General features: G+C 44.4%; 1 long non-coding RNA gene across 1 annotated transcript; it reads left to right on the top strand.

Moving 5' to 3' along the window:
* Positions 1–437: 437 nt before the first annotated feature.
* On the top strand, positions 438–4,215 carry LOC119397987 (uncharacterized). Its single transcript, XR_007416423.1, has 3 exons — positions 438–564; positions 1,956–2,063; positions 4,111–4,215. It is a non-coding gene; the product is annotated as an uncharacterized LOC119397987 (long non-coding RNA).
* Positions 4,216–8,558: the final 4,343 nt, after the last annotated feature.

Here is an 8,558-nt window from a genome sequence, read left to right as displayed (position 1 = left end):
TAATGAGGGTCATCAGTGTGAGTCATCGAGATGATGAGTTGGAAATGACGTAAGAGTGGGTCATGTCGGTATTGATTCGTGGAGAAAGTGGCAGCGCACGGTCGATGCAGACGAGCAAAAAATGACGAAACAGGAGGAAGCGCTGCGCTTAATTTCTTACAGCGCTTCGTCCCTTCGCGTTCTTGTTGGCGTGTGCCTCGATTATACGCCGCCACCTTCGCCGTGAGGTAGTAGTTGTACCACAACGCGCCAACGTGAGCGCGCGCACGTCAAAGGCCGCCAGGTCGGCTTTCTAGCATACACACTGTGCAAATGGCATTTCTTAACGTCTAGCAATGTCTCAATTACTTCCATAAGGACGCGCTTTAATCTCGCGTTATGAACGATTCCAGCGAACCAGGGCTCGACAATCATTTTTTTTAATTCTAACTTCTAGCCGAACCGAGGCTTGCAACATAAGATCGTGCAACGCCACTTGTGCAAAGGAGTCTGAAACGTGGAACGACCGGGACGTCTACGGGAAGTGCGAAGAAAAAGGCATCTGCCGCTGCTACCATCGAGACAGTAAGTATAAGCAAGAAGGAAATGGTTGAGGGCCAGCTGCTATAACGTCGCGTTTTTTTTTCATCTAATTAAATTGTTAGTGGCGATATTATGGAATGGATGTGTCAGCAGTCCACAAGTGAAGTTAGGTAATTGAGTGCCACATAGGAACAATGGTACTCTTTTTGAATGCATAGGTGAAGAATATTAATGGATGGCTGGATGGATGGATGGCACGTGGATGGATGTATAGATGGATAGACGGAGATGACAGCATGACAGCTTTAATAACGACATGTTAACGGGCTGAAAGAAACTTCAGATGCCTCTCTGAAACTCTTCGTGTCAGATAGTTCGGTGTGCTTGATGTGGACATCATTAATTCACAGTTCTCTCAACGGCCTAAGTCGTCTCAAATCTGTAGTTTGCGATCGCCGTTGTCTACAGTGTTACAGGTTTATGGAGATCGTAAAAATGCAGGCACCATATTTATACCTAAGATAAATAATTTGCTGCGCGCTTATGGCGTCGGAAAAAAAAGGCAAAAAGATGTTTTCTTTCTTATTTTCTCTGCTGTTTTCAAGCAAAAATTAGAATTCGATTCAACAGTAAATATGCCGTAGTTGCGAAGCAACTACGGCAAATTTATCGTTGGTTTTGCTAGTGTAAAAACATCGAAATACTTTCCCGGTTCATGTAAAAAAACTCGCTTACATTATCATCTTATCATCGAGAACTAAAAAGCTTAAATTGTTGCCTTGTAGGGTACATCTTTTCTTTGGTGTGTTTGTTCATTATGTCGACGTGTTGTCCTTAGACACTGTATAACGATTTTATTTCATTTGTATTTGCCACTTTTTCAATTTGATATATTTATGCATCCACTCGTAATAACAAGAGGTCCCGCTGCAGTTGCCAACTGTGGGACCTCTTTCTGTATGGCAGAGGTCTCGAACATACGGCTCGGGGGCCGCATGCCGTCCGGCCCGCGCATGACTGTCGTCGTCCCGCATTTTTTTTCTTAATAAGTATGCTCATGAGCTACACAGACGTGATTGGTCTCAAGCATTCCTTTCATGAGGCACCCCATGCGATCGGCATGTATTAAAACATAACCGTGGAACAAAAATACCCTATTTCAGAATAAGCGTCCAGATTTCAGTCACTATGGAAATCAGTATCGATATGTTTCTCAAAACCTGACGTCCAATCCCCTTCAGAAATGAACCAAATATGTGAGAAATGGTGAATGCCTTCTTTCAAATAAAAACGTTAGTTGACATTTTGTTGAACACTCGATACGGGGTGTCTCGATAGGGTAAAGGCTCGTGAATTTTTTTTAAACATTAAACTTAATTTGAAACTTGAAATTGCACCATGCCGAATCTATCGCGCTAATTTTCCCCACTCAGGTTGCCGTCAGGACAAGTGCAAGGACACTTGTGAAGACAAGCACGGAACTGAGGACGGCCTACAGTATAAATGTGCCGAGGGCGCCTGCATCTGCACTTGGAACAAACGTAAGAGTTATTTTATCTTTCTTCGACAGTACATCGTCCGGGCCATTCGGCATACATACTTCTTCTAGAGATTTTCTATGACAGTCGATTGCGTCTCAGCGGACATTCAAGTGAATGTAACTGATAAGCAATTGTAACACAGCAATACTTTCGTATTGACTTGCGCAGTCCTGATAGAAAACATGCCGCTGTCAAATTGCCTGTCGTCAGTCGGATGGAGCATGCGGAACGTCTATTTCTTTTTTGTGCATCAACAAAAAACGCCAGTAATGGATATTTTTCGGGACTTTTAGGTTGCCGAGCTTGCGAAAATTTTCGCTTGAATCAATTAATTTTTTATTGAAATTACAAAGTGGTATGAATGCGGAAAAAAATTTCGCCCTCCACACTAAGGGATCTCATGAAATTGCGCGCTTATTTCATTGTCGAACGCGGGTTAACTCATATCACGAAATACGGGTACCGTAATGACCGATTAATGCAGTTTCCTTTCATAGCAAATTAGAATGCTGTAAGTATTGTATATTTTAGGTACATCTATGAGTGCGACACAGCGTCTTGTTACAATGCATATATTTTAATTGGCTCTCAATTAAAACTGCGTGGTACGTGACGCGCTTAGGCAGTCCGGAATACCAGGTATTATGCAGCAAAAGAAAAATCACCGACATTTCGATACTCCCTAATGCGACACTTGACCGCATCTGTACGCTTGTTTTTATCTTGCTCGACCCTTGGCGGTGGCGGCAATGGCCTCCTTGTAAGTGGTAAGAACTGCAAAGTCCTCCTTACCCTTATTCCATACTCTCCACGCTCTACGCTCGTAGTCTAATGTGGCTTTCTCCTGTCCTCTTCACGCTTTCGCCATCCTGTCCCTGCTCCGCGTTCGCTTTCACCTTTCGCCGTGCTCTTTCTATCGGTTACGACGGACGAGGCACGCCGACGATCAACGCAGGAAAGGGCGCATAGGAGTTCTGCTCTAAAAATTGTCGGTGATGCTAATTTGTGACCTAGGTGTCTAGCAGTCGCACTCGTACATCGGTATTCGTTTGTCCTGGTGTATTCCTTGGGTTAACTATGTTTCCTCCCGCTGCCGAAGCGAATCTCACAGGCCACATAGAAAGAAGTGTGTGGTTGAGATCGGTGCCGCCAGGGGCCACAACAATCTCAGCTGCTCAAACTAATACTGTCAGCTCTTTCAATAAAGGCATTCAGTTGGTTTTCCTTAGTTATACTGGCAGGTAATTCGCCGTTATCTCGATAAACTGATGCTCCGATATCATATGCATCGAACATAACGCTTCACACTAACCAGATCCATCTATGTCATACCAGTTCTATTTTTTACGAGATTTTTTCTGTATAATCGGAAAACCGGGAGTAAGTGTTGCACCGGAAGTGCTTGACAGAGAAACGAAGGCGTCACTCGGTGCACGTGCTACTAAAATCAAACCGCTGACAACTGTGGCAGAGAGCACACGCCGAAGCACGACAGCAAACACAAGATCTTGACGTAGACTGTTACTGGTCGTTTGAGTCAAAAATACGTTGATGTGGTGGATGTCGCGAGGCGATGCGTTTCGTACTCGTTTGCGCGGCACACACTTAAAAATAGGTTCTAAATATCTTTTATGCTATATTGGCGGCTGATATTTTGTAGATGTGGCGTGTGTTCACGCGCGAGTCCATCTCTAGTTATCCCGCCTTCGAAAATTTTCGGCCACTACTCCCCTAAAGCACGAGACAACTCACACGTAGCGATAAAGTAGCATTTTTCATACGCCAGAAGAAATTTTCATTCGTGGATCTTTTAGCCAACCTTTACTAATCAATGTATAATATGAATAATGATGTTGCAGTAATGAAGTTGTACCTTAAATTTCATGTCACTTGTTTGTTTGTTTTACAAAATTTTATTCTGCATGCAAGATAATAAGGCGGAACAGAGCGTTCTAACTTTTCTTGATAGAAAAGGGGGGTTTTACACGCTTCAGTAACTTTTATTTCTTGACTGATTCGTTTATTCAGGCGTTTGCTCCATTTTCAGTATGCACCCCTACTGGATGCGAAGCCGCGTGCTACAGAATCTACATTGGAAGGCCAAACATCGAATGGTGGTGCGAAGACGTCTCGTGCCACTGCAAGTGGCATGGAGGTGACTTGGAATTCTATCACTCTAATACGAATTCACGGTTAACACGTTAAATCGTACTACAGTAGTCTCTCTCATAGTACGCAATTCCTCGTCGCCGTAATGGTATAGCTGCTAAGCTGTTGCACCGCTAAGCTCGAAGACGCGGCATTAGTGCTTAGTCACGGTGCTGTGTTTCGATGAGAGCGAAATACAAAAAGAAAAATACCCTTGTACCTAAACTGAGCTCCACTTTAGAGATTTTTAGGCGGTCAAAAGTTTCCGAGGGTCCCCCTCTACAGCGTGCGTCGTAATAACATCGCGGTTTTACCACAGGAACACCCGAACTTAATTTTTTGATGGCGCTCTACCCCACTACGTCAACAAAATGCAGTCGGGAAATAGCGTAACGTAAAGTACATAATTAAACTGCTTTTACAGACGCCCTTGTAATTTGCTTGCTTAACGCATTATGTGGACCTTTTTCTAATTTGAAATTAATACTTCAAGAAAGTGACAGTCCGCTTAATGGAACGAGAAACCTACCAAACATTTCCAATGATCACGATGTGCAGGATCGGCGCTACTGTCACAAAATTCAGTGTACCTGGTGTACTGTAACCCGATGTCTCGGTATTCTAAAATATTATGCACTTGTGCGAACAACGGGCGAGAAATACGACAAGGTCGTTTTCCGGCCTGTGCCAGACATCTTCCAAGCTTTCAAGTTGCAGGCTCCGAAAATATTCTGCGACAGCTATATTGCGGGTGATTTCCATTAGACCATCGAAACATAATGATAGTTCACCCAATATTTGTCGAAGGAAACGCTTCCTCTGTCATCATCTAATTTAGAAAAGTATTCGTCAAAACCAAGACAAGACGTCCCAACACGACGCAATAGAAGAAAATGTAACCACGCAAACACCGACTATCAACATAATGGGCGGGCCACTCTGGAAAAGAAGTCAGATACAAAAGCTTATCTGCGCGTGGGCACTTATGCTTGCGCCACCCTTAACCAAGCTTACTTCTGTTGTTCTTAAAACACGATAATAATTGACCAGAGGGGTTAAAAAGAAAATAATTCACTGAAGTTTATATCTTGTCACTTTGTTATCACGAGCGAAAGGTGCGCTCTCTTCCTGCTCTTCCTTCTCGCAAGTTGAGAAGAAGTACTCGAAGAGGCGGAGAGACAAGCCGATGAACGGTGCGCAGCGAAGGAAAAAAGCAAAACGCGCAAGGGCCGCGTTTCGCTTATCAAACACGCGTAACTCCGCTAGCGTTCGCTGTAGACTCGTAAACTGCAACGCCCCAACTAACGTTTGGCCTCTGGGTGATTTAGGGGCCCTTTAAACCTTCACCTGATTACGTGGTACCGCAGCGGCGAGGCTCGGAGCGAGGGAAGTTGCGACGCCTCGCCTCAGCGGACCACGTGGCGTGGCATCTCTCCCGCCACACTTGCTCTCCGGCTGCTCAAGGTCACTGCGACGCGATGAGTGACCTTGAGAGACATGAAGGAGTAGAGCTTTCGCTATGAAACAAAAGCGTGGTGCAATCTTCTGCAGCACATAACGGAGTACAGGTCGTCCCGACGGGAAAGGTAATAGAGAAATAGAAAAGAAGAGAGAGTAGATAGATTTTAGCGTGTAGAGCGAGCGTCCACTCGTGACGGCCGCCTCTGAGTAAGTCGTAGCGCATTCTCTAAAGAGTATGGACGTCAGTGACTTGGCTGTGCTATGCTTGTTACAGCTGCGCGATATGCTAGAGGAGGGCAGGAGACTTCCAGCACCGCCAGCACCACCAGCACCACCAACACCATCAGCACCATCAGCACCATCAGCACCACCAGCACCGAACACAGTGGCGGTAAACGGGAGCAGACGATCCGCTTAGTGGACAGCGACTCGTTCTACTTGGAGAAAGAGCTTCATTTGCCGGCCTCCAGAAAGACCGCCAAGTAAACGGCACAGCTCTGGGCTATATCTTCGTTGTGTCACACATTTGTAAGGAAAAAAAAATAAACAGAACATGTACTAAGAATACCAAATAAAGGTTTTTTCGACCTGTGTCTTCAATGACGAAATCAACCTGCATCCTGTGAAGTGCCGTGATGACGTCCGCTGTCCGACCTCCGACCAAAATAAAATTGGCGAAGCTTGCACTAAGCCGCGTAAGGCTTGAAAAGCGAAACTGGATGATACTGAAGACTAATACGGTTACGCCTAGGTTGTTTCTAGACCTTAGCTAGGTGATGCATGTTGTTTCTAGATTGCTTCTAGGTCGTTGCTAGGCTTGAGCAATGTGATGGTAGGTTGTTTCTGCGTTGATTCTCAGCACAGAGAGTTTCGAGTTTTTTTTTTTTTTTATTAAGCAATACTGTCGATCCCGTCAGGGATTTTTACAGGAGTGGGTTGAAAAGTGTCTACAAACATTATATATTCGCATATTTATACAATTGCATAGGTAGGATTACAACAAAATCATGGTACATAATAACGATAATGGACCTACATTAATAACGAGTGCACATGTCTCAGTCCCATGTGCACACACTGAAAAAAAAAAGATAACACGGAAAAGAAAGAAAAAGGTAAGCACGCAACATACAAAGTTGGTACCGACTTCCACCTTTTTAGATCACAATTTTGAAATATACTGGAAAGGAGGACAGTGATCAGTACAATCCTGGTAGCGCCGCTATCATGTAGCTGACAGAACGGTTTGGCCAGCAAGTTCAACAAATTTGTTAACAGTGGGCTGCGCAACCACCGTCTGCCCGCACTGCCCGCGGGAAAAACAAAAAACTAAAAGCATTGTTGGCGCATAAGTATTCTCGGAGTGTGAGGTGATTCCGTTCTTGGAGTGTGAGGTGAGTATTCCGTTCCTTTTAGCTTCTTGCAATTTCTGAGTATGTTGTCTTTATCCCGATAGTCAAGTAACCTTAAGATTACAGGTCTGATTTTAGGACTGCCAGTGGTCTTCCGTCGCCCAAGACGGTGAATTCTTTCCATGCCAGCAATTTTTATTCCAATCTTATCTTCAAAAATTCTCTGTTCAACAGCATCAAGCAGATCTTGGTGCGTTTCAGTTTCAAGTTCTTTGACGCAAGTTAAACTACAGACAGTCACAGAAACGACACGGATGGCCAAACTGCAGAGACAACCTCGCGCTCAAACCAAGCGTTGCACCTTTCATAAAGCCACGGGCCAGGCACGTAGCCAGGGGTGTGTGTGGGGAGGGGGGGGGTTCAACCCCCCGCCCGAAATTTTTCAGTTTTGCATGCGTATATTACACGCACACATACAAACGCACGCATGAACATACATAAAGTAAGGTTGAACCCCCCCCCCGCCCCCCCCCCGAAAAATATTTGTGGCTACACCCCTGCTACGGGCACGTCGTCGTTGGCGTAGGCCTTCCATCGCTTCGGGGTCGTCTCGCAACCGCCGTTGCCTTTCCCGTTCCTTAGTATTCTCTCGTCGTACGTACTCGGGGTCTTCGGCTCGCCGCAGTCACTTCGCAGCCATTTGTTGGGCTAACTGTTGCCTTCTTAATTTTTAGTGGACCGGTGGTCAGTAGTGCGATTTACCCAATTTCTGTGGCACATACCCGTTTATGATGATGATAGTTTTTTGTGATAGGCCGCAGTGGCTCATACCCGATACGCCGCACAAATTACGGCTAGCCTAAACAGCTTCGCAGTTAAAGGTATTTACATTTGTTTGTTTGTTTGTTTGTTTGTTTGTTTGTTTGTTTGTTTGTTTGTTTGTTTGTTTGTTTGTTTGTTTGTTTGTATCCTCAAGCCTGTGGCACATACCCACTCTGGGGGATAGGCCAAGAAAACGTATTGTAACCTTTCGATGAGAACTACAATAGTGCTTATTATTATATTAATAAAAATAAATAAATACAAACTGTTAACAAATTAAAATGACGCATGGACATCGTCTTCGTTAACAAGCATCCTCGTGCCTACGTTCCTTGGAACCTACTTAATCTTCATCCTGATATAACAGTCATCGTGCGAATAAATGAAATAACTATCTCCTAAACTCCAAGCAGAGTGTCATATACTCACATCAGACTTAAAGTGGAATGAACATGTTGAATATATTCAAAGAAAGGCCATGAAAAAGCTTGGTTACCTGCGAAGGAGGCTCGTAAATGCCACACCACACATCAAACTTCTCGCATACAAAACTTTTATTCGACCAACGTTAGAGTACGCAGCTGCTGTGTGGGATCCGTTTACTATGTCTAATACAAAAAAAACTGGAAATGGTTCAAAGAAAATCTGTTCGATTTGTGTTTAACTGTTATAGCTAGCGCACATCACTTTCACTTCTTTTGCTTAAAGCCGA

The sequence above is a fragment of the Rhipicephalus sanguineus genome, chromosome 6 (assembly GCF_013339695.2).
Source record: "Rhipicephalus sanguineus isolate Rsan-2018 chromosome 6, BIME_Rsan_1.4, whole genome shotgun sequence".
Classification (NCBI taxonomy): domain Eukaryota; kingdom Metazoa; phylum Arthropoda; class Arachnida; order Ixodida; family Ixodidae; genus Rhipicephalus; species Rhipicephalus sanguineus.
Note: the sequence above shows the minus strand (reverse complement) of the source record. Positions and strands in the feature narration are given on the sequence as shown.